The sequence below is a fragment of the Mirounga leonina genome, unplaced genomic scaffold (assembly GCF_011800145.1).
Source record: "Mirounga leonina isolate KUSES-001 unplaced genomic scaffold, KU_Mleo_1.0 Mir_53, whole genome shotgun sequence".
Taxonomy (NCBI): domain Eukaryota; kingdom Metazoa; phylum Chordata; class Mammalia; order Carnivora; family Phocidae; genus Mirounga; species Mirounga leonina.
Window position 1 is genome coordinate 25,631,791 of NW_023270807.1, and position 23,858 is coordinate 25,655,648.

Consider the following 23,858-nt stretch of genomic DNA (forward strand, 5'->3'; position numbering starts at 1 on the left):
ATGCTTCTTTCATAATGCATATAAATAACAAGACCTAGCAGCAGGTATAATAACCCCAGCAATTTCAAATTGTGAGGCACACAAAACTATTTTAATGTAGTGTACAACAAATTGTAATATAAAGAGATCTGATTTCTGTCAGTGACAAAGTCATAGTTATTGCTGATACTACTGTGATTTGTTGCTGCCATTCATAATTAAGAATCTGTTAAATTTTTGTTGGAGGTGGTAAAAAGATGTACTTTCTTTTCCTCATCCACATTCACAGCTTCTTTCATCTAGAGAGTCACCCGAATTCTACCAGAATACTTTCCCTCACCTGCCAGCTAATTCTCCACTTCAGTGTTGGCTTAAACGTTCCCTTCTTACTAAGGTCTATCTTGTCCTACTTTGCCCACTATATTTAATTGCACCTTTCCCCTGTGCCATATAACTTTAAAAATGCTGTCTTGACCCAGTTTTGGGGCCCTGGTTCGAGGCTGGTCAGTTCCCTTCTTGAGAAGCTGAGTCCACACTCTCAAACATTTCTCTTGTTCGGCTCCAGACCACTTACGTATCACCCTAATCCCCTGGGGCCAGGTACCAGATAATAGGAACACCCATTGCTTCTCCAAGTCCAAGAAATTATTCAAGATAGCCAATCCACAGGGCACCCTTGAAATCCAACTCACCCCAGTTGCCACATATAAACTATCTTCTCTAGCTCTGGCTTGCTGGTACTCAGTCCTTGGTACACAACCCAGTGTGTGGCCTTGCGTAACAACCTTCTTTTGTTCGGAGCTGCAAGTAGCCAGAAGTTCCACCTTTCATCCATCCATCATCAAAAAAATCTTTAAATCTTATAAAACAGCTTGATTTCTCCCTGGCATTTCCTTTCTCTCCTTTTCTTCTCCACTTTTCTGTTTGTTTTGTTTGTTTGCCCTTTAGTACTCATTATCTTTTAACAATTCCCTGGCATGTCTCACTCCACAATGGAATGAAAAGTGTAAGGCAGGATTTCATTTTTGTTCTCTGTTGTGTCCCAAACACTTGAAAAGTGTCTGACACATAATGGTGATAACCCCTTATCAGATTCATGAATCTGATATGGATGCATGAATCTCCATCCTGTGCCTATTGTGATCAGTCACTCTGGGCAACATCTTCAGTTGAAGGAAAACCCTTTTGTACATGAACAAAGTACATGAAAAGCCTAAAGTAGGAGGTGGCTATTGTAGTTTCTAATTCTCTTGGTAAGAGCTTTTCTCTTTTGGAGGCCAAAAACTTCTAAGCTAGTGGAGCTCAGACTCATGGAGAAGGGAAAAGTTGTGAGTAGGTCTTCAGGAGTAATCATGAGAGGGATTACCCTTCTGCAACCCCATGGTCTCTGAATCTGTGTAACACGGCTGTAGGAGACAGAGCGTTACGTATCAGCCATGGTTTCAAAGCATACATGGCGTCTTGCAAAACAGCATCATGACCCTGAAAGGTGGCCCAGGTGGTGCTGTCATAGACTATTTTGCCATTCTAAAAAACCAAGAGCTAAAATAAACTATTGGGACTACAGCAAAATAATAAGCTTTTGCACAGTGAAAAAAAAAAAAGGGTAACAAAACAAACAAGGCAACCTACCGAATGGGAGAAGATATTTGCAAGTGACATATCTGATAAGGGGTTAATATCCAAAATATATACAGAACTTATACAACTCAACACCAAAAAAATAACCTGATTAAGAAATCAGCAGAGGATCTGAATAGATAGTTTTCCAAAGAAGACATATACAGATGGCCAACAAACACATGAAAAGATGCTCAACATCAATGATCATTAGGGAAATGCAAATCAAAACCACAATGAGATATCACCTTACATCTGTCAGAATGACAAAAAAAAAGATAAGAAATAGCAAGTGTTAACAAGGATGTGGAGAAAAAGGAACTCTTGTACACTGTTGGTGGCAATGTAAATTGGTACAGCCACTGTGGAAAATATATGGAGGTTCCTCAAAAAATTAAAAATGGAAATGCCATACGATCCAATTTTTCACAACTGGGTATTTACCTGAAGAAAACGAAAACACCAATTTGAAAAGATACATGCGTCCCTATGTTTATTGCAGCATTATTTATAATAACTAAGATATGGAAGCAACCTAAGTGTCCACTAATAGACAAATGGATAAGGAAGATGTGGTACATGTACACAATGGAATATTATGCTGCCATTGAAAAGAATGAACCTTGCCATTTGCACGACATGGATGGAGAGTATTATCCTAAGCGAAATAAGTCAGCCAGAGAAAGACAAATACCATATGATTTCACTTATGTGTGGAATCTAAAAAACAACCAAATGACTAATGAACAAACAAAAAGAAGAATCACACCTATAAATACAGAGAACAAACTGATGGTTGTCAGAGGGGAGAAGGGTGGGGGGATGAGCAAAATGGAAGACAGGGAATGGGAGATCCAGGCTTCCAGGACAGAATGAATAAGTCACAGGGATTAAAGGCACAGTATCAGAAATATAGTCAATGATACTCTAACAGTGTTGTATGGTGACAGATGGTCGCTACACTTGTGGTTTAGCATCTCATAATGTATCAGCTTGTGGCATCACTGCATTGTATGCCTGAAATGAATGACCATTCTATGTCAACTATATAAAAAAAACCCAACAGCTTTTGGATGCTAAATTTCATAAGACCAGTATCTGTCATTGCTTGATTTCTTTCTTTTTCTGTAAAAAAAAAAAAAAATCCATTGGTTAGAAACAATGTTGCTCAGAATACCACGATGTTTCACACCGTATTGACTGAGTTATCAGTAGAAATGCTGGAAGAAGCATGACTGGTAGAGCAAATGTTCAGGATAATAGGACAAGTTCTTGCCATTACTATAATGTAATCAACCTGCCACTGGTGGCTGGGTGGTCCCCCTTCAGCCCCAAGACTATATCAAGGGTCAGGACTGTTTGTAGCCACTGGGAAATGGAGAGTCAGAAGGGCCACTTCTGAAGTCATTCTTATTAAGCAAAGTCAATGCTGAAGCCTTGCATGGCCTCAGAGTCCTCTGCCAAAGCCATTTCCACGTGCAGCTGGATTGCATTCTAAATCCTCTAACAACTCCTATTTCTTCCTTCAAAAAATACGTATAATATTTTTCTCACATCCCTTGCAGTCATAGGTGTCATTGCTCTTTCTAGGTTGTGACAGTCTGATGAGAGTGATTTGTCTAGACATTACTTCAATCACATTTCTCCGATTACTAGTGAGTTTGAACACCTTCTACATGTTGGCTATCTGTGTACTCTTTAGTGAAATATGTTAGTATCCTTTCCTCATTTTTTCTTTTGAGTTTATTTTCAGAATTCTTAAGAACTCTTTCAATATTATATTCTTTTTCTATCACATTGCAAATAGTTTCTCCAAATCTATTGTTTTTCTACTAACTTTAGATATGATACTGCTTGCAACTCAAAAGCTTATTTTTTTAAATGTAATCCAAATATTTCTTTTTACAGCTCCAAAATTTTGTCTTGATTAAGAAGACTTCCTTCATCCATAGATTGTACATGTAGTTTCCAAGATTCGTTTCTAAGATATTTACTGATTTATATTTTATATTTAAGTCTTTAATAATTCTAGATTTCATTTTAGTACATAATGTAAGAGAGGGTCCGACTTAATTTTTTTCCCAGTTGGAGGACAGGTTGTGCCAGCTCCATTTATTACATAAGATATTCTCTCAGAATTGAATAAAACAGCAATTTAGTCATCTACTGCATTATCATATATACTGGGATCTTTTGCTGGGTTGGCTCTTTGTCCTACTGTCCTATTTGTATTTTACTATGGCTGGACCATATTAATAATGATGATGGTGGTTTAATGTGCATTCTTTTATCTGGCAAGGCAAGTTGTCCTCACATTTCTTCACTTTAAAATATTTTTACTGGATGGGACACCTGGGTGGCGCAGTCAGTTAAGCGTCTGCCTTTGGCCCAGGTCATGATCCCAGGGTCCTGGGTTTGAGCCCCATATCAGGCTCTCTGCTCTGCGGGAAGCCTGCTTCTCCCTCTCCGTCTCCTCCCCTGTTCCCGCTCTCTAGCTTGCTCTCTTTCTAGCTCAAATAAATAAGTAAAATCTTTAAAAAATATTTGTACTGGATTTTTTTTTTAAGATTTTATTTATTTATTTGACAGAGACACAGAGAGAGAGGGAACACAAACAGGGGGAGTGAATCAGCTGGTGAATCTCAGCTGGTGAATCTCTTACCAGCTGAGGGTATGAAAGACTTAAGAGTCCTTTTCCTTCACTTTTCACCTCAAACCAAGAGAGAGGGGTTTTAGGAACAAAACCTGTAGAGCTGAAAGTGTGTTCCTGAAGTTTGAGGTGAGGGGACACAGCAGACCGATTCCTGCTTGGAAAGTCTGAGAGCTGAGACTGGTTGGCTGCATTGAGGGAGTGAGCAGATGAAAATCTGACTCTTGATTGGGATGAGTCAACTTCCCAGGGTTGTCAGCAAAAAGAGGTGGACATGTTTGCCTTGGGTCTGATGTGGGTCATGTGTGGGACAGAGACACAGAGGTGATTTTCTTAAGTTTTGACCAAAAGAACCACCTCAAGAGGTGAAGAGCCCTCAGCAGGGAACACTGGAGGTGTCACTAGGTGGCTGGTGATACAGCCAAATGGAACAAAGATGCCTTTTCCCATGGCAAAGAAAATTGCCTGCGAGAGATGACCAACAGTGAGGTCTCCAGAGAACCCATTTCAGTGCCCCATAAGCCAAGGTTGGTTTTAAATATTTGCCAAATCCAGAGGGCAGCGAAGCAAAATCAATGTGATCTTGTTAAGAAAGAAGTTTCCTGTCTCCTTTCTCCCTGAGCAATATGTGGAACAATCAGGAACTACAGTTAGCAAAAGAGCGGAGGAAGGGTTTAAGTTTCCTTTTTCTCTGACTTTAGACTTTCTACCTGACTCAGCCCCTATCTGGGAAAGCATGAAGCTTAAAGCAAACAGAAGATTTGCCAATCACATAAAAATGGATGACCTCATTACTAAGTGGAACTGATTGTTTGTGACCCAGGAATGACCATGTCTAAATTTTCACTTGAGGAAAAAAGGAAGAACTAACATCACTGAACAAATTTAAAGGGAGAAAGGAAGACAAAGTGAAGTTTCTTTATGTATACATATGACCATGCTGTTATGAGAAAAAGCTTTTGAATTATATTTTTTGTCTGGTAACTAGTGATAGCACCAAATTTTCGCATTTATTTTTATTTATTTTTTTATTTTTAAAATTTTATTATGTTATGTTAGTCACCATACAATACATCATTGGTTTTTGATGCAGTGTTCCACGATCCGTTGTTTTTGTGTAACACCCAGTGCTCCATGCAGTACGTGCCCTCCTTAATACCCATCACCCGGCTAACCCATCCCCCCACCCCCTCCCCTCCAGAACCCTCAGTTTGTTTCTCAGAGTCCATAGTCTCTCATGGTTCATCTCTCCCTCCGATTCCCCCCCCTTCATTTTTCCCTTCCTTCTCCTAATGTCCTCCATGCTATTCCTTATGTTCCACAAATAAGTGAAACCATAAGATAATTGACTCTCTCTGCTTGACTTATTTCACTTAGCATAATCTCCTCCAGTCCCATCCGTGTTGAGTAAAAGTTGGGTATTCATCCTTAAATTTTCGCATTTAAATGATATCAATAAAAATAGATTTGTATCTTCCTCTCCAGTGTTAATACTAATTATTAAATTTTTTTCTCACTGCGTTTGCTTGGACTATCCTGACAATGGTAAATAGTAAGAGTAATAGTAGTTAATTTTTCATTAAGTTGTCAAGTTTTAACTTGAAGAGGTTTTAACTGAAGAGGTTTTGGTGTTTCCCCATGAGGAATAATATATGCTTTTGGTTTTAAGTTTGCCTTAAGTTTTAGTATTTTTATTCAAAATTTAATTTCTGTTTTCTAGTTTCCTTATAAACAATAAAGCACAGCTGCTGAATTTGGCTGAATGCCTTATCTGTATCTATTCAGTGACATTTTAGTATCTATTGATATGATCATAAATTAATTTGCTTTAGTATATTTATCTGATTTTGAATTATATTGATAAATTTCCTGAAGTTGAATCATCACCCTTATATTCTCAGAACATATCCAACTTGGTCATAATACATAATATTTTGGTACCTTGTTGGAGTGTATTTGCTAACATTTAGCCTTTGTTTTGGTTTTTTGCCTCTAAGGTCATTTAGTGAGATTGGTCTATAGTTTTCTCTTCTTGTACTACTGTCATGGTGGCTTAACACAATGAATTGAGAAGCATTCACTTTTTTCTTTGGTTTGGAAAAACGTAAGACTGAAATAGTTTGTTCTTAATAGATAAGATATAATACCTATAAGCACGTATCACTGAGGTGACTTTTAAAATAGTAGATATTTTGGGATTCCTGGGTGGTTATTCTTTAAAATTTTTTTTCTTCTTTATCATCACATTCTCATTCCTAGTCCTATTTTTTAAGCTTTTTACTTTAATCAGACTCTTGAGGAATTTTTTTGGTTTTATAAAAAACCAAGGTATTTTATACTTTATTTATATTTTATTTATTTTAGTTTCATCAATTCCGTTTTTTTCCAGTTTATTTTTATTTCAATATTATATGTCTTAATATGGGTGCTTGTTTACTTCCTATATTTTTATCTTTGTCTTTAGTTTTATTTTTTCAGCTTCCTTTTTTCCTAAGTTACTTTTATTTATTTTGCTGTCCTTTTTATTTAAATTTCTTTATTTTTTTATTTTTATTTTTTTTTATTCTTATGTTAATCCCCATACATTACATCATTAGTTTTAGATGAAGTGTTCCATGATTCATTGTTTGTGTACAACACCCAGTGCTCCATGCAGAATGTGCCCTCCTCACTACCCACCACCAGGCTAACCCATCCTCCCACCCCCCCTCCCCTCTAGATCCCTCAGTTTGTTTTTCAGAGTCCATCGTCTCTCATGGTTCAGCTACCCCTCCGATTTCCCCCGCTTCATTCTTCCCCTCCCGCTACCTTCTTTTTTTTTTTTTCTTAACATATATTGCATTATTTGTTTCAAAGGTACAAATCTGAGATTCAACAGTCTTGCACAATTCACAGCGCTTACCAGAGCACATACCCTCCCCAGTGTCTATCACCCAGTCACCCCATCCCTCCCACCCCACTCCCCACTCCAACAACACTCAGTTTGTTTCCTGCGATTAAGAATTCCTCATATCAGTGAGATCATATGATACATGTCTTTCTCTTTTTGACTTATTTCACTCAACATAATACCCTCCAGTTCCATCCATATTTAAATTTCTTAATATCAATGCTAAATTCTTATATTTTATTTTTCTCCTGGATCCACTTTGTTTTAATCATGTCTCAGAGTTCTTAGATACTGATCTCCAGGCTCCAGCCTGATGCATAAAGGAGAAATCTACTCTGCTGGTATCCCTCTAGAACTCAGGACCCTACTTTCACCAAGCTGCCTCTCAACCTCAGAATATACCTATCACAAGGGACAGACTGGAATTGGAAATAAAGGAAGATATCTTCCCCAAATCCCCTCTCCTTTCCATTTACAATGGAAGTTTAATATACAATAGGCAAGTTGTAAATAAAGAAAACCTGAAAATCACTGAGACATAAAATAAGTTTGTAGTAAGTAGAAACACATATAATGTTTAAAAATAGAGCTATCTTATGACCTGGTAATTGCACTACTAGGTATTTACTCCAAAGATACAAATGTAGTGATCCGAAGGGGCACCTGCACCCCAATGTTTATAGCAGCAATATCCACAATAGCCAAACTATGGAAAGAATCTAAATGTCCATCGACAGATGAATGAATAAAGAAGATGTGATATATATATACAACGGAATATTACTCAGTCATCAAAAAAAGAAATCTTGCCATTTGCAACGACATGGATGAAACTAGAGTGAAATAAGTAAATCAGAGGAAGACAATCATCATATGATTTCACTCATATGTGGAATTTAAGAAACAAAACAGGAGCACAGAGGAAGAGAAGGAAAGATAAAACAAGATGACATCAGAAAGGGAGAAAAACCAAAAGAGACTCTTAACCATAGGAAACAAACTGAGAGTTGCTGGAGGGGAGGTGGGGGCTTGGGGATGGGGTAACTGGGTGATGGGCATTACGGAGGGCATGTGATGTAATGCGCAGTGGGTATAATATAAGACTGATGAATTGATGAACTCTACCTCTGAAACTAATAATACACTATATGTTAATTAATTGAATGCAAATTAAATTAAATTAAATTAAAAGAAATACATATAATGTTGAATAGGAGTTTTTGATATACTAAACTTGTTAATTTCCACTAAATTATTTTATCAATCCAATGTGATTTTATTTTTTTATTTTTTATTTTATTATTTTTTAAAGATTTTATTTATTTATTTGACAGAGAGAGACACAGTGAGAGAGGGAACACAAGTAGGGGGAGTGGGAGAGGGAGAAGCAGGCTCCCCACTGAGCAGGGAGCCCTATCCCAGGACTCTGGGATCATGACCTGAGCCTAAGGCAGACGCTTAACGACTGAGCCACCCAGGTGCCCCAATCCAATGTGATTTTAGTTGAAATATATGTAGGCATGGATTAAAGGTTTAGAATAAGACACAAATAAACCTGGAAGATTTTATTATGAGAGTGGCTTTCCAAATTATTGAGAGAAAGAAGGATTATTCAGTAACTATTAAGGTAAATTTATCATTAGGATGAAGGAGAATTCTTTAACTTATTCCAAAACCCAAAATATACTCCAGCTGGGTAAAAAATTAAATTAAAAAATGAAACCATAATATCTTTTAAAATAAAAAGCATGAATCAATATAATTTTAATCTTTCTAAACTGCCTATAGTAAAAGAAAGCAGAAAGAGTGAAAATTTGGCTACTTAAAATTGAAAAAACTTCTTTATGACAAAAATGTGGGAAAACAAAATCAAAAGACAAATGGATTTTACAAATGGATATAGCATATTTTGATTATCCATTCTTCTGTTGATATACATTTGAATTGCTTCCATCTTCTTTGGCTATTATGAATAATGTGCTATGAACATTCCTATAAAGGTTTTTGTAGATACATGTTTTCATTTGTCTTGGGTATGTTCTGGGAGTGGAATTGCTGGGTTGTACAGTAACTCTGTTGAACGTTTTGAGCAATTGCCAAACTGTTTTCCAAATTCATTACACCATTTTAGAATCCCACCAACAATGTAGGAAGTACTGATACATGCTACAACATGGATGAACTTCAAAAGCATTATATTAAGTGAAAAAAGCCAGTCACAAAAGGCCATATATTATATCATTCCATTTATATTAAATGTTCAGAATAGGTAAATCCCTGGAAATAGAAAATAGATGATTGGTTTTCATGGGCTGGGGCAAGGGAATATTGAGGAATGAAAGCTAATGGGTACAGGTTTCTTAGGATGATGAAAATGTCTGAAATTAGACAGGGGTGATGATTTCATGAATTGTGCATTTTAAAAGGGTATAGAGCTGCCTGAGTGGCTCAGTTGGTTAAGTGTCTGATTTTGGCTCAGGTCATGATTTCAGGGTTTTAGGATTGAGTTCCTTGTCAGCTCCTAGCTCAGCGGGGAGTCTGCTTCTCCCTCTCTTTCTCCCTCTGCCCCTACCCCCACTCATGTTTTCTCTCTCTCAAATAAATAAAATCTTTAAAAATAAATAAATAAATAAATAAATAAATAAATAAATAAATAAATAATTAGGTACATGTTATTGTAAGTAAATTGTATCTTAATAAAACTATTATTTTAAAAAAAGACAAATGGGGAACAGAAAGAATTCTTTTTATTACAACACACATGACAGCCAAAATGCATTTTTCCTCGTTACAAGGAACTCATTCTGAAACATAAAGCAAGAATAAACAATCAGAGAGGCACCTGGGTGCTCAGGTCATGATCTCAGGGTCCTGGGATTGAGCCCCATGTTGGGCTCCCTGCTCAGCAGGGGGCCTGCTTCCCCCTCTCCCTCTGCCCCTCCCACTTCCCTGCTTGTGCTCTCTCCTTCTCAAGTGAATAAATAAAATATTTTTTTTAAAAAAGAACAAACAATCCGAGTAGCATAATGCTGGCAAACATTTAACAACTTTTTGGAGGAGATGGGGCCTGGTGAGGGCCCTTATTTGCAGGGTTAGTTGATTTTTTTTTTTTAAGTTCTACTTATTTAAGTAATCTCTGCACCCCCCATTGGGCTTGAACTCAGTACCCTGAGATGGAAATCGGCTCACGCTCCTCTGACTGAGCCAGCCAGGCGCCCCCAGCATTAGTTGATTTTAATGTTGTATATATTCCTACAATGGCTGCTTTCAAGCTATTGTTAACAACATTGGATCCAGCACACGTTGCATTTCAAGGGCAAATGGTCATGAAATATGAGTGAGAGATTTATAGTAATACAAAAGGCATTGCTGAACCACACTTATAAATAAAGGAAGGCAAATTAAAACAGTGCTGAGATCATTTTTAAAAATCCCATGTGGCTAAAAAGCTTTGAGAAAAGGCCCTCTTGTGGTCTTATATTTTGGTGGGAACATAAATTATTTGAAGGGCAGTTTGGCAAAATCTTTTATTTATTTGTTTTTTTAAAGATTTAATTTATTTATTTTTAAATTTTTTTTTTTTTTAAGATTTTATTTATTTGCGAGAGAGAGAATGAGAGACAGAGAGCATGAGAGGGAGGAGGGTCAGAGGGAGAAGCAGACTCCCTGCTGAGCAGGGAGCCTGATGTGGGACTCGATCCCAGGACTCCAGGATCATGACCTGAGCCGAAGGCAGTCGCTTAACCAACTGAGCCATCCAGGCGCCCTTAATTTATTTATTTGACAGAGAGAGAGAGAGCGAGAACAGGAACACAAGTAGGGGGAGTGGGAGAGGGAGAAGCAGGCTTCTCGCTGAGCAGGGGGCCTGATGCGGGGCTCGATCCCAGGACCCTGGGATCATGACCTGAGCCGAAGGCAGATGCTTAACGACTGAGCCACCCAGGTGCCCCTGGCAAAATCTTTTAAAGTTAAACATGAACATGTCATTTGACCCAATAATTACACTGATAAAATAAATGTCCTGCTGACTACTTTCTAGGGAAACAAATTCTATATGCTCTTGGGGGAACATAAGATGTAAACATTTTGTCTTTCACAAAAAAGAAAATAAAGCCTCTAATAAAATGGGGGAAAAAAAAGAAAAATGGTTCACATAAAGTTATCAGCAATAATACAGGCCATGATGAAAAGCATGGAATTTTTATGAAATATCAGATAGTTGTTTAATGTAGGAACAAGAAGGAAAAAAATGAAAAATAACAACATAAAAATGATCTATCAGAAATTAATGCTGAACAATGGTGATAGTCGTTGTTCTAAAAAATGGCAAAAAAATATCTAATCCACTTACTTAACATAAAAAAATCCTGTCTATAATCACCATATGGGTAAGAAGTGAAGGAGCAATTATAATGGAGTGATTTTCAAAACAGTAACAGAGGGATTAGATTTATTAGGATCCCTATTGCTTGGAGAACGGTAACATCCCTCAGCACAACTCACAAATGTAATGCAATTCATTCTAGCAAATATTTATTAGTCTACTAACACAGTAGGTGAAAATCACAGCACCTAATAACTCTGAGGAGGGACATAAAGATGAATGAGACATAATCCTTTGCTATAACTCAGCCTTGTACCATTCTTTGATTTTTTTTTTAATAAAAAGAATTTCTTTCTCCCTTTACTCCATCCATCCCCACCTTTCAAAACAATAAATGTGAGGGTAAAGACTACATTTGTTTTGTATTCCCCACCTCATCTGAGATGATGGCACTCTATCAATTCACATGTGGCATTCAATCGATATTTGTTGACAATGCTGTTATACTGACAACAATTTGAAAAAAAAAATAGAATGTTTTATAAGAAGAATACCACATTTGAACATACTCTGGAACTGTCATAACTTTCATAGTGACCGGTTGTGTCTTTGTTTTTCTACTTGCCTACCCATACACTACCCTAGAGCATCCTGGTTGAAATGAAAACCAATGTGCAAACTGATGAGGATTTTCTCTTCTCAGTGGAGAATTTTGTTACTGATTTCTTTTTCCTTACCACATAGACAAAACTTCAGTCATTCATGTAAAATGGGGCAGGTTATCTCTGTTTATATGTCTTTCAGTTAGCATTCTGTGAGGTGCACATGGAAACTATATGTCCAGACTGTGTTCTGAACAAGAAGCAAGAAAGGGTGAAAATAGAGAAAAATTGTGACTACGACGCAACCAAACGGCACTCTAACCTTCTGATTAGGCAAAAGGATGAAGTTAAGGTTGATAATTTAGATAACTGATTCTTCTTGTATTTAACTTTCTACTGAAGTAGAACACAGACAAGTTCACAAATCAAAAATGTAGAGCTCATCGAGTGAACTCGTTATTTCCATGTAACCCTCTTCCAAGTTAAGAATTGCTGGATTATGTCTGTTAGTATTTTGTTTAGGACTTTGCATCAGTATTCATGAGTGGACTATCATTTATTCTTCTTGTCAAGTTCAATACCTAGATTGTGCTCATCTCATCAAAGAGGTTGGAAGTTTTCCCTCTTGTTTTATTCACTTGAAGAGTTTATGTAAAACTGGTGCCATTTCTTCCTTAAATAATCAGGAGAGTTTGTCACTAAAGGCACAGGAGTTTTGATTTTCTTAGGGGAAAGATTTTTCTTTAGGAATTTAATTATAAGATGATTCATGTTTGTTATTTCTTCTTATGCTAGTTTTTTTTTTTAAAGATTTTATTTATTTATCTGGGAGAGAGAGCGAGCGAGAGAGCAGAAGCAGAAGGAGCAGCAGAGAGAGAGGGAGAAGCAGACTTCCTGCCGAGCAGGGAGCCCGATGCGGGGCTCAATCCCAGGACCCTAGGATCATGACCTGAGCCCAAGGCAGCCGCTTAACCAACTGAGCCACCCAGGTGCCCCTCTTCTTATGCTAGTTTTAACTAATTTTGTTTTACTAAGATTTTATGCAGTGTATATAGTTTTTCAAATATATTGACATGAAGTGGTTCGTCAAATCCTCCAAATATCTGTATGATTTGAAGTGATGTCTGTGTCTTACTGATTAAAAAAATTTCTCTGTCTGACACTTAGAATCCCTGTCTCATATCTGTGTCTGGTTCTGATGCTTGCTTTAGATGGTATTTCTTTTCTTTTTTCTTTTTTTTTTTTTGGTTTTTAGCAAGCCTTGTAATTTTTTGTTGAAAGCTGGACATAATGTGTCATGTAATAGGCACTAAAGTAAAAAGATTTGAATGGTGATGCCATTTCAGTCTTTTAGCAGGAGGCTGTGTGCCTGGGCTATGACTTTCGGAAATGTGTTTTTGCTCTTTTTCCCTCCTTAGGTGAGGCAAAAGGCTAGAGGGGCTGAGGTGGGAAACATGCCATCTCTCAGGTAGGCTAAGGCTCTGGTAAGGACTTTCCCCCTGGAAAGGAGGCCTCCCTTTGCTTTTGTGACACCTTGCTCTCCATGTTTTCCTGTTCCACCTCTGACCACACCTTCTCCGTCTTCTTTTCTGTGCTCTTCTTTCTCCTATACCTACATTATAAATGTTGTAGCTCCCAGAATGTAGCTCTTTACTCTCTTCATAAGTGATTTCATATATTTTTATGAGTTTAAAATGAAATATCCACCATCCCTTTGACATCTCCACTTACATATTCTACAGGCATCTGAAGCAAAACTAAACTCCTGTTTCCATGCCAAGTTTCTTCTTCTCACTTCTCAGTAAAGCCTTCTATTATCTAAGTCGCGCAATCTAAAAATCTGGCAGCCACTTTTGATTCTTTTCTCCTCATCCCAACACAATCTATCAGTAAGTCTTATGGAAGCTACTTTCAAATAAAACTCGAATCTGGGCCAGTTCTTTCCCACTCTGCTCAGACAGCCTCACTTCTTACATGGATTCCTGCAGTAGCCGCCTCTGTCCTCCTTCTTCCATTACTCCTAACCCAAGTAATGGGTTATAAATACAAATCACTCCCCTCCTTAAACTCATGGCTTATCATTGGATGTTGAAGAAAATCCAAACTCATTACCATGACCTACAAAGCCCTGAATGATGTGGCTTCAGCTTATTTCTCTAAAGTCACTTATGCTACCCTTGCTTTGTCCTTTATACTCTAATTTCACTGGCTTCCTTAGAGAGGCCCTCCTTGACCACCTGTCTGAGTAGGCTCCGCTCTGCTCTGCTGTTTTCATCATGTCATATATTTATTTCTTCCACAGCACCAGTCACAATTTGGAATGATATGGTTATTTATTTACTTTTTGCCTGTCCCCTTTTTGGATGGTAAGTCTCACCAAGGAAGGTATGTCTGTTTTGTTTACCAAGATTTACCAAGCACCTAGGACAGGCACGGCACATAATAGGTTCTTAATTAGTATTTGTTAAATGAATAAATTAGAGAATGAGTTTTCTTACAATTAAAATGACCTAATTAAACTATATTTATTACCTTGTAATTTGCTAGATAATTTCTAATACTGAATTTCTCATTTGGATAACTTTTACTAAAAATAAAGAATATTGATGTCAAATCTAATAAATTTCTGTGCCCATGGGACAAATCATAACTGATAACTAACACATCTTCCCAAGTGCCTAGGTTTGTTTAGATAGAATTTAATAATATGGTAAGACTTGATCAATGACTCATAATTTTATACTAGACTTTTTAAGTCTAGTATAAATTTTATATATAATTTATAATAATATAATTTTATACTTAAGACTACTTATACTATCTTCTTAAGAAGATAGTTATTATTTCAGTCTTTGCTAAAATAATCAGTAATCACTTCCATGATTAGATTTTGCTTTAAGTACAGTGTAACCAAATCTGTATTTGAGACATATCTGTAGGATTCAGAGTAACATAAAAGTTAAGAGCACAGCTCTGACACTAAGTAACCATTCCTCGTACTGGTTATTTACCTTCTGTAATTTTCAGTGTTCTCATCTATAAAATGAGGATGATCATAATAGCTGCCCTTTGTGCTCTTTTGAGGATTAAATGAGATATTGTATATAAAGCACTTAGAACAATGTCTTCATTGCAAGTATTAAATACCTGCTAACTCTGATGGGCTGTTTCATAATGAACGGTAATGATGGAGACACACCATAAAACTGCACTTGAATCAGCAGGAGTAACTCATGATTGATTTTCCTTATTCTCAATCTAAGGGTTCTGATTGGAATAAAAAAAAATTGAAAAAGAGGAGGACAATCTATTTAACTTCCTTATTAGCTGATTAAGAAAGTGAAGTGGAGGGAGGTGAAGTGACTTGTTGGAGGTCACACAGCTGGTTGGGTCACATTTTGGACCTGGATCTGAGCTCTGTTCTCCAGTGTAGGGCCTTCCCATCATACAGCACTAATAGTTCAATGCTGCCCGCTTCAGTTTCATCACCTATAAAGTGACATAAAGACTTGGTAGTTAATAAAACAGTATCTATGGGGCGCCTGGGTGGCTCAGTCAGTTAAGCGTCTGCCTTCAGCTCAAGTCATGATCCCAGGGTCCTGGGATCAAGTCCCACATCAGGTTCCCTGCTCAGCAGGGAGTCTGCTTCTCCCTCTCCCTCTGTGCTCTCTCTCTTTCTCAAATAAATAAAATCTTAAAACAAACAAACAAACAAACCCAAAACAGTATCTATTTGAGTTTGCTGAAACAATGCCGTTCATTAATTACAGCATGCAGAAGTTAAAGAGTTGATAAGATGCAGCACCCTACTCTACTCTGGAGAAGAAAGGGTGAAAAAAAAAGGTGTTGTTCTTTCCGTATCTAAGAATGCTTTGGGCAACACTTCTTTTCAATCTTACCAAGTAGCACATTTAAGATATAATCATTTCTAGGTTTGTTCTTACAAAAGCTGCTTCTCTGGAAATAGGCTTTTGTCAAGGGGATTGTGTTTTTTTTATCAAGTTATAATTAGACTTTGCTTAATACACCCATAAATTTGCAGCCCTTTGTGTATTGACAGGTGTTCTGATACTCTCTTATTCCAACAGGGCAAGTGTTGAATAACCAAGGAAGCTTTTAGATGTTGGCAGAGAGGCACCTTAAGTCCTTTGATTTGCAGGATGGGAAATTGCGTAAGTCCCTAATTATCATAACATGTGGGAGAGATGGCTGTTGAGGCTTTCCATTTTCCTTTTGCCACACCGATTTAGACTAAAATTCAGTAGCTCAAAATCCAGGATCCTAAAGATGCACTTTCCCCCAAAGTATTTGTTTCTTACAACAAGTAACGGAGGGGGCAGGGATAATGGAGGCAGGAAGCAGGCGACACTGCCAAGGGGTTTTATAATCCACAGACAAAACACCTCTGAAACATATAATTCTTAAACATTCTGGTTTTAAAGTTTACACAGGCAATCAAACTTAAAATGCGGTGGATATGGCTACCTCAGGAAAAATCAACTCCACCATGGTTAAGACAGCAACCCTGACGGGTACTTAGGGGACGCGCGTTCAGCAGGGCAGCCAGAGGGCTATTCCTGCAGGAAAGCCCCCTTCGGTGGTAGCTGTCAGCAAGGTGTGTGTTAAGCCTTCTACCTGGAGACTGACAGGGATACACTCCAACAAGCAGTATTAAGCCACTCACTCTGATGATGGCTTTTCTTTCTCTAGAGCTTAAAGTCTTGGGGGAGAAAGAGTCACACTTTAACAATTTCAAGTTGATTTAATACATAGAAACAAAAAAGATGAGATTCAAAAATACCCTTGGCCCCCTTGGAATGGCAGAGAATTACAAAATGTCATTTTGGAGACTGAATCATTAGGTGCAATATTTAGATTTGCCCCCTGGAAAAGATTGGATGTTCCCTGCCAGGTGTTAAGTCATGGATGCAAATTGAAATGGGCAGTAAAATGCTGACTTTCAAAGAGCCCTATTAACTTTACAAGGCACTAGTTACGCTCTTAAGTTACTGAGAACAGCAGAGTCAGGAAAGAGTTAATTCACTTCCCACAAATCCCTTACTCAGGACTAATGGGCTTTCTTTCTCTCTTTTTTTTTTTTTTAAAGATTTTTTATTTATTTGACAGAGAGAGACAGCCAAGGAGAGAGAACACAAGCAGGGTAAGTGGGAGAGAGAGAAGCAGGCTTCCCATTGAGCAGGGAGCCCGATGCGGGGCTTGATCCCAGGACCCTGGGTTCATGACCTGAGCCAAAGGCAGACGCTTAACGACTGAGCCACCCAGGAGCCCTGATGTGCTTTCATTAAAACAAGGGAATTAAAAATACACCTATATTTGTCTATTGTTTAGCCCATAGGAAAAAAACCTTAATTTAAAATAGAGTAACAGGTGAGCTTTTGCAAGATATTCTTTGCTCTTCAAATTTTGAAATTTCAGAAATGAAGAGGAAGCTCAGTTCTTAGTAATCCCTATAACACACTCTACTTATAAAAATAAGGACCCAAATAGCCCTTCGGGAATTATGGTTCACATTAAGTGCTTCCAACATTTTGAGACATGAGCCATACTACTGATATTGGATGTGTAGAACTCCCTTTTGTAGTTCACATTCACATTCACGTTCAGGGTTTATAATATCATCATTACAGCCAAACTGGGACCATGACCTGATTATCTAAGACTGCTCACCCTTACCTTTGGATTTATCCTTTATTTCTCAAGGGTAAGGGATATGATAAAGCCAGGGAAGGCATGTGGAATGCTCAGTATTGTGGAAGGAATGTATATGTTGGATGCATTGGATAATCTTAATGCAACATAGGTACGTATGAAGTCAGGCTTTGTTTACAAACTATAATTAATTTTCAGAAGTACTCTTTCTCTATTTTCTTCTCATTATTCCCCCATTTTATCTTTGTTTCACAAATGCATCACGATGGGAATCCCAGAACTCATTTGCCAAGTCTTTTAATCATAGACATAGGACATGAGAACATTGAAATGATCAGTTTAATTATTTTGACTAATCAATTCTACACTAATTGATACACTTTCTAAAAATGCTCCTTTGATGGATTAATGAATTTCTCTAAGAAATTGTTTATCTGTCTGAGTTGACAAAATGATACCTCTAAAAGTGTCAATCTTTTCAGGTTTAATTGTTCTTAAGAATCAAATATGTGAACTTTAACTTGCATCTCCCCCATTGGATGAGTGGGAATTCATATTAACTGATGGTATGGTTCCTTGTCAAAGTTGAGTACTTTTCAGGACACTTAAAGTATTGAAGGGTCATCATTTGCTAAAAGTACAAAGAAAAAAAAGCAAGTACCAATCATTTGACTCATTGAGAAAAATCAAGACAAAGCAAAACCCTAAGTGATAAATGCATAGTATAATTGTGAGCAATATTTATTTTTATTAAATTGCAATGTAGAAGAAGGAGAAGTAGCTCCCACTTAAACTTGTTCTGTGTAGATTATGTCTCAGTGGCCTTATGTGACTCTTCCTGTCCAGGAATGCCTACCACAAATGAACACATTTCCATAAAATGGCCATACGACACTTAATCCTTGCCTTTCTATGATGGGACTGCTGCCGGTATCAACAGAGGCACTTGCCACTCTCCTCCTGCATCCATAGTCCTCTTACTGTCTTCTCCACAGCTCAGTTAGCATGAGCTAAGAGAATGCAAATTTAAGTAAATTTAATTGTGTTGGGGTGAGTGGGTGGTTTTAATGTACCATAAGAACATGAATAAGCAGCTCTTGAATATGTCACTCCACTGTTTCCTCCAACAATATCAACCAATTGGATGCAAATAATAAATTTTATATATTGTATATCCTAAACATTCCAACCATAATTTGAAATCAGCTTCTCTAAATTAATTCCTTGAAATCAATGTAACTAATAAAAATCTCAGGCCATGTTTGAAAGGGAGTAGTCTAAATGAGTGGTTTCTAAACTTTTTAGATCATGGCCCCTATATGTTATTTATTTAAACTTGTTATTGGTGTATTAATACACTAATATAATTTGGACATCATAAAACACAAAGGTAGAGATTAAAAGATTGAGGCAAAAAAGAGAACTGATATTTTCTTCCAATACTACAGTGGAGTGTACATAGACCACTTTGGGAACTACTGCAGTGTCTTCTGTGAAAGGCTTGCTCTGTGTTTAATGCTGGATTATTACAGGACTTCTCAGAGTTTTCACTGTGCTATTGATGTAGGAAAGACGTTAGGGTTCGAAGCCAATGGCCAATGGCCAAGAAAGAATTCTTGAGAGGTCTTTGGTGCAAAAAAGTGGTTTTATTAAAGCCTGGGAACAAGACCTGTGGGCAGAAAGAGCTACACTGGGGTCATGAGGAGTGGCCCATTATATACTTTCAAATTGGGAGTGGGTTAAGGATAGTGTAAGTCTCTAAGGAATTTGGGAAGCAAGGTTTCCAGGACCTTCAGGGCCCTAGCTATTATTGGGAAAAGGTCATTTATTACTGTCTAATAAAACCTCAGTCAGGGCGCCTGGGTGGCTCACTTGGTTAAGCGACTGCCTTCGGCTCAGGTCATGATCCTGGAGTCCCGGGATCGAGTCCCGCATCGGGCTCCCTGCTCAGCAGGGAGTCTGCTTCTCCCTCTGACCCTCCCCCCTCTCATGTGCTTTCTCTCTCATTCTCTCTCTCAAATAAATAAATAAAATCTTTAAAAAAAAAAAACAAAAACCTCAGTCATGAGACCCTTCAGATGTATATCGGTAGGTCATATGTTTGGGGGATGATTGCCATATTATGTATCTTGGGGGGTAGAGATAAAGGAAATTTCCAAAGTAATTTTTATGTTTTAAAGTAGACTCACAGGATCCTGGGGGTCAGGCCAAGATTGCCTTTTGTCTTTAGCAAAGTATTAACATCGAGGCAGTTGAGTCCCTAGAGGAATGTCCCTCTGCCTGTTTCAAGGACTTGTCAGTGGGTTATAGGTAGTAAGGAAATTTAATTTTTCTTTTGCCCTTGTTTCCCACATCACTACTATACACTTGGATTCCTAAAAGGGGAGCAGAGTACTATATAATATTTTTTACAAGGCTGACGTCAGAGAGATCTGGATTCCAGATTTACCCACCACTCATGAACTATTTCACTTTTGACTGATTATTTAAATTCTCTGATCCTCAGTTTCCCTATCTGTACAATGGAAATAATGACATACTTATTGGGTTATTATGTAGATCATGTAGGAAGATGAACGTAAAGTACTTAGCTGAGGGCCTGGCATAGAGTAAGCGCTCAGTAGACATGAGTTCATTCCAACACACTCTCTTTTGGGGGCCACCCTATGGCACTAATGTGCTGTGGAACACACTTTTAGAAATGTTCCAGATTAGACTATTCCTTCACTGATTGTTTTATTAGTTTACTTTTTCAATTTGACAAATATTTACTGACTAGCTCCTAATTAATAGTCATAGTCATAGTAGTAGGCTCAGGGTGACAGCTTAGATGGAATATTCTGAAGAACTTTGAGATCATTTTCAATTCAGCCAAAACGTGGGAGCCTCCCACGTGCCAGGCAGCATTTGCCGCTCCACAGATACGGTGACGGCGGCGGCAGATGTGATTGCTACCCTCACAGAGCTGACTGGCTGAGGCAAGGACTGATGTGATAAATGGCCAACATTTAAGAGATAAATACAAAACAGTGTGAATTGCCAGAGGGTGGATGGATAGGGTGGGGTGGCAGGATCAGGTGGGGTCCACCCATGTCAGATTTGCACTTTATTTTAAGCAGTTCTTACCTCATCCCAAGAGACACAGGAAGCTGTTTTCAAGCACAAAGTCATGGAATGACAAAATATTCGAAAAGACAGCCGTCAGTGGAAATAAACAAAAAACCCCTTGAACTGAATAACTGCTAATCATTGTATGGAATGGTAGGCAATTTACATCACACACAGGCATCTCCATCCCTGTTTACTTCATTCCTAGCAATCAATAAATTCCATTGCCTCTTCATAAAATGTTGACTTTTTAGTCTTTCATGTAGCATAAATTTACCCAGACTCTAATCAGTTTTCCATTTCTGTGAAGAATGTTTTAACATGCAACAAATGTGTTTGTGTTCTCCATTGCTTGGTAATTGGCAGGTGCATTACATTGGCACAGCTCTTAAACTGACCAAGCATAACCTGCTAGGTGTGGTAGGATCTGACAGTATTCATCTGATACAAAAATGGACTCTTTGTGGGAGGGCCTGGACTGACAGACCGGCAAAGTTCAATTCTCTGGTGAGCTACGGGATAAACTGCAGAGGTTTACATTTCCACAAATGTCTACAACATCAATTTGCCATAAATATATTCAGGAGAGACAATTCTACTCCTGTGCACAGTCTATCCATTTTAGAGATGTTTTTAATAAGCAGGAAATGCTTCTGTGGGGAGGGAAAATTCTGTGAGGTTGCTAAACGATGACAAAGCGCTGGAATGAACAAAAGGAACATTTGGCCTTTACGGTTTAGTGTCCTACGACAGTGTTCCAGAGGCAAACAGTAAGAGTTTGATAGTGAATAGTCTTTGTTCTCTGTTTAAAAGCAGACAATAATAGCTGCATGCCTTCCTAGGAATTGAGATGTGAATTAAACTGATTTGATTTTTCATTTAGTGTGATTATTAGAAATTGGCTCATGGGGGTACTTTTAAAATAAGAGGTAATGTTTCATAAGTAAGAGCTAAAATTTGCTTTCTTATTATTTTTCTAATTTGCAAAAATGTTGTTTTAATTTTGCTGCTTACTTTGGTATTTCTTTTACAATAGTGGAATGATGTTCATACCACACTTTTATTGGGTTGCAAAATATATTTTATAAAGTTGTAATTTATTAAATCTTCTAGACTGAAAGAAGAGAAATAAGATACAAGAAATCCTGTACTTTCTTCTCTCTTTGAGAAGGAATCTAAAGGCTTATGTATAAAATCAGAAATATTTGAAAAAACATATCAGGATATAAAGTTTAGGGAAACCTTGGCACTGACTATATCAGTAAATATTAGGTGTAGCTACATATAACAGAGAACGTATAACAAAATACCAGAGGTTTAAGCAAAACAGATTATTTCTCCCTCATTAACAAAAAGTGTGATGTTGGACAATCCCTGAATGGTAAGGTGGGTCTAGAGTTATCTGGGACTTAATTAAGCCTTTCCATCTTTTTGCTTCACCATCCTAGCATGTATCTTCCATTCCCAAGGTTGCTTTATGATCCAAGATGATTTCTGGAATTCGAGTCATCTCCCACACATTCTAGGCTTACAATGAACCTAAAACAGAAGCAAAGGTGGGGGTCATGCCACTCTTCAGGAGTTTTCCCAGAGGTCAGTACAATTCTCCAACACTTCTGCTTTTATCCAACTGTCCTAATTGAGTCCATGGCTGCACTCTGTTTTAAGGGAGGCTGGGACATTTTAGCTGGGCACATTACTGCCCCCAATACACTCAGGGATGTATTAATAAAAAAGGAGAGAATATATTGGTTGAGTAACTGGCAGATTCTGCCAGAGCTAATAAAATTGCCCAAGACAAAATACCTTACTATCTTGTTTTTAACAGGTGTGTGTGTGTGAGTGTGTGCGCACGCGAGAGCGTGCGTGTGTACATATATGTAACTAAATTCATACCGCTCATTGGTAGGAAGCATAATGCCTTTAGAGAAAGATGACAGAAATAACTATAGACACCTAATGAAAGACTCTGAGCAGAAAATCTTTCCCAGATACACACACACACATGCACGCACGCACACACAGACTCATTTGCTTATGAACACAAAGTAATGGCCATAATTATTGGAACAATAACTGTAACTTTGCTCTGCGGGGACTGCCACTTGCACAAATGGAAAAAAAAAGGTGTTAATTCAATGCAGTGGGTTGGATTGCAGGAGTCCATCAAAGCTGTTTTTCAAGAACATTTCAGTGTACAATAATACATATATTTATTTTAAGTGCTGCTTTTTTAGATGTGCCAATCTAACTTTTTTCTTTACAGATGCTGAAATAGAAAGAAAGGTGAAAGGCAGGAGGTGTGAACATTCCCACTGAGCAAAAGGAGAGGCAATTCCCTCAGTTCTTAAGGAAGAAAAAATGCAGGACACTCAAAGGTTGCCTTCGACCCGGGTGAGAGGAATCACTTTCCTGAGTGCTTTCTTGTGTGGCCACAATCGCCCCTGTCTTCTTGCTCCCCTCTGGGATTAGGCTTGATCTTTTAACATTTCTTTGTAACCAGGAACTGGAAAATAGAGAATTTAAACATGGAGGGAAATGAGGGATATTGAGATGGGTTGAACAGCAGGGTAATCAAACAGCTGTTGAGTCGGAGAGAAAAAGCTGGATCATATCAGAGTGGATGCTATCAAAAGAGTTATGAGCTTACATGACAGAAAATTACATGTACTTGAAATATGCCATTACAAAATGCCAGCCTGACTTTAAGCTGCTTTATAGAGGTATCATGTCCTTAAATAGCCTGGTGATTATCTGTATCCTGGAGCGCTGCTTTCCTACCTGACTTTGTAATACCCTGGCTTGTCTCTAATCACTGCAGAGTGTCACCAAGTTAGAAAAATTCTTAAAAGGAAATTAATTTTGATTTCCTTTGACATCCTAGAGAGTTTTCTTTCTAGCTAGGATGGAGAACCAGCCTTCTTTCCCACAATGATGAGACATGGCAGTTCTCTGTAAGGGTCAGAATCCTGACTTGAACGCTCTTAAAAATAAAACAAAACAAAAGCATTTTCT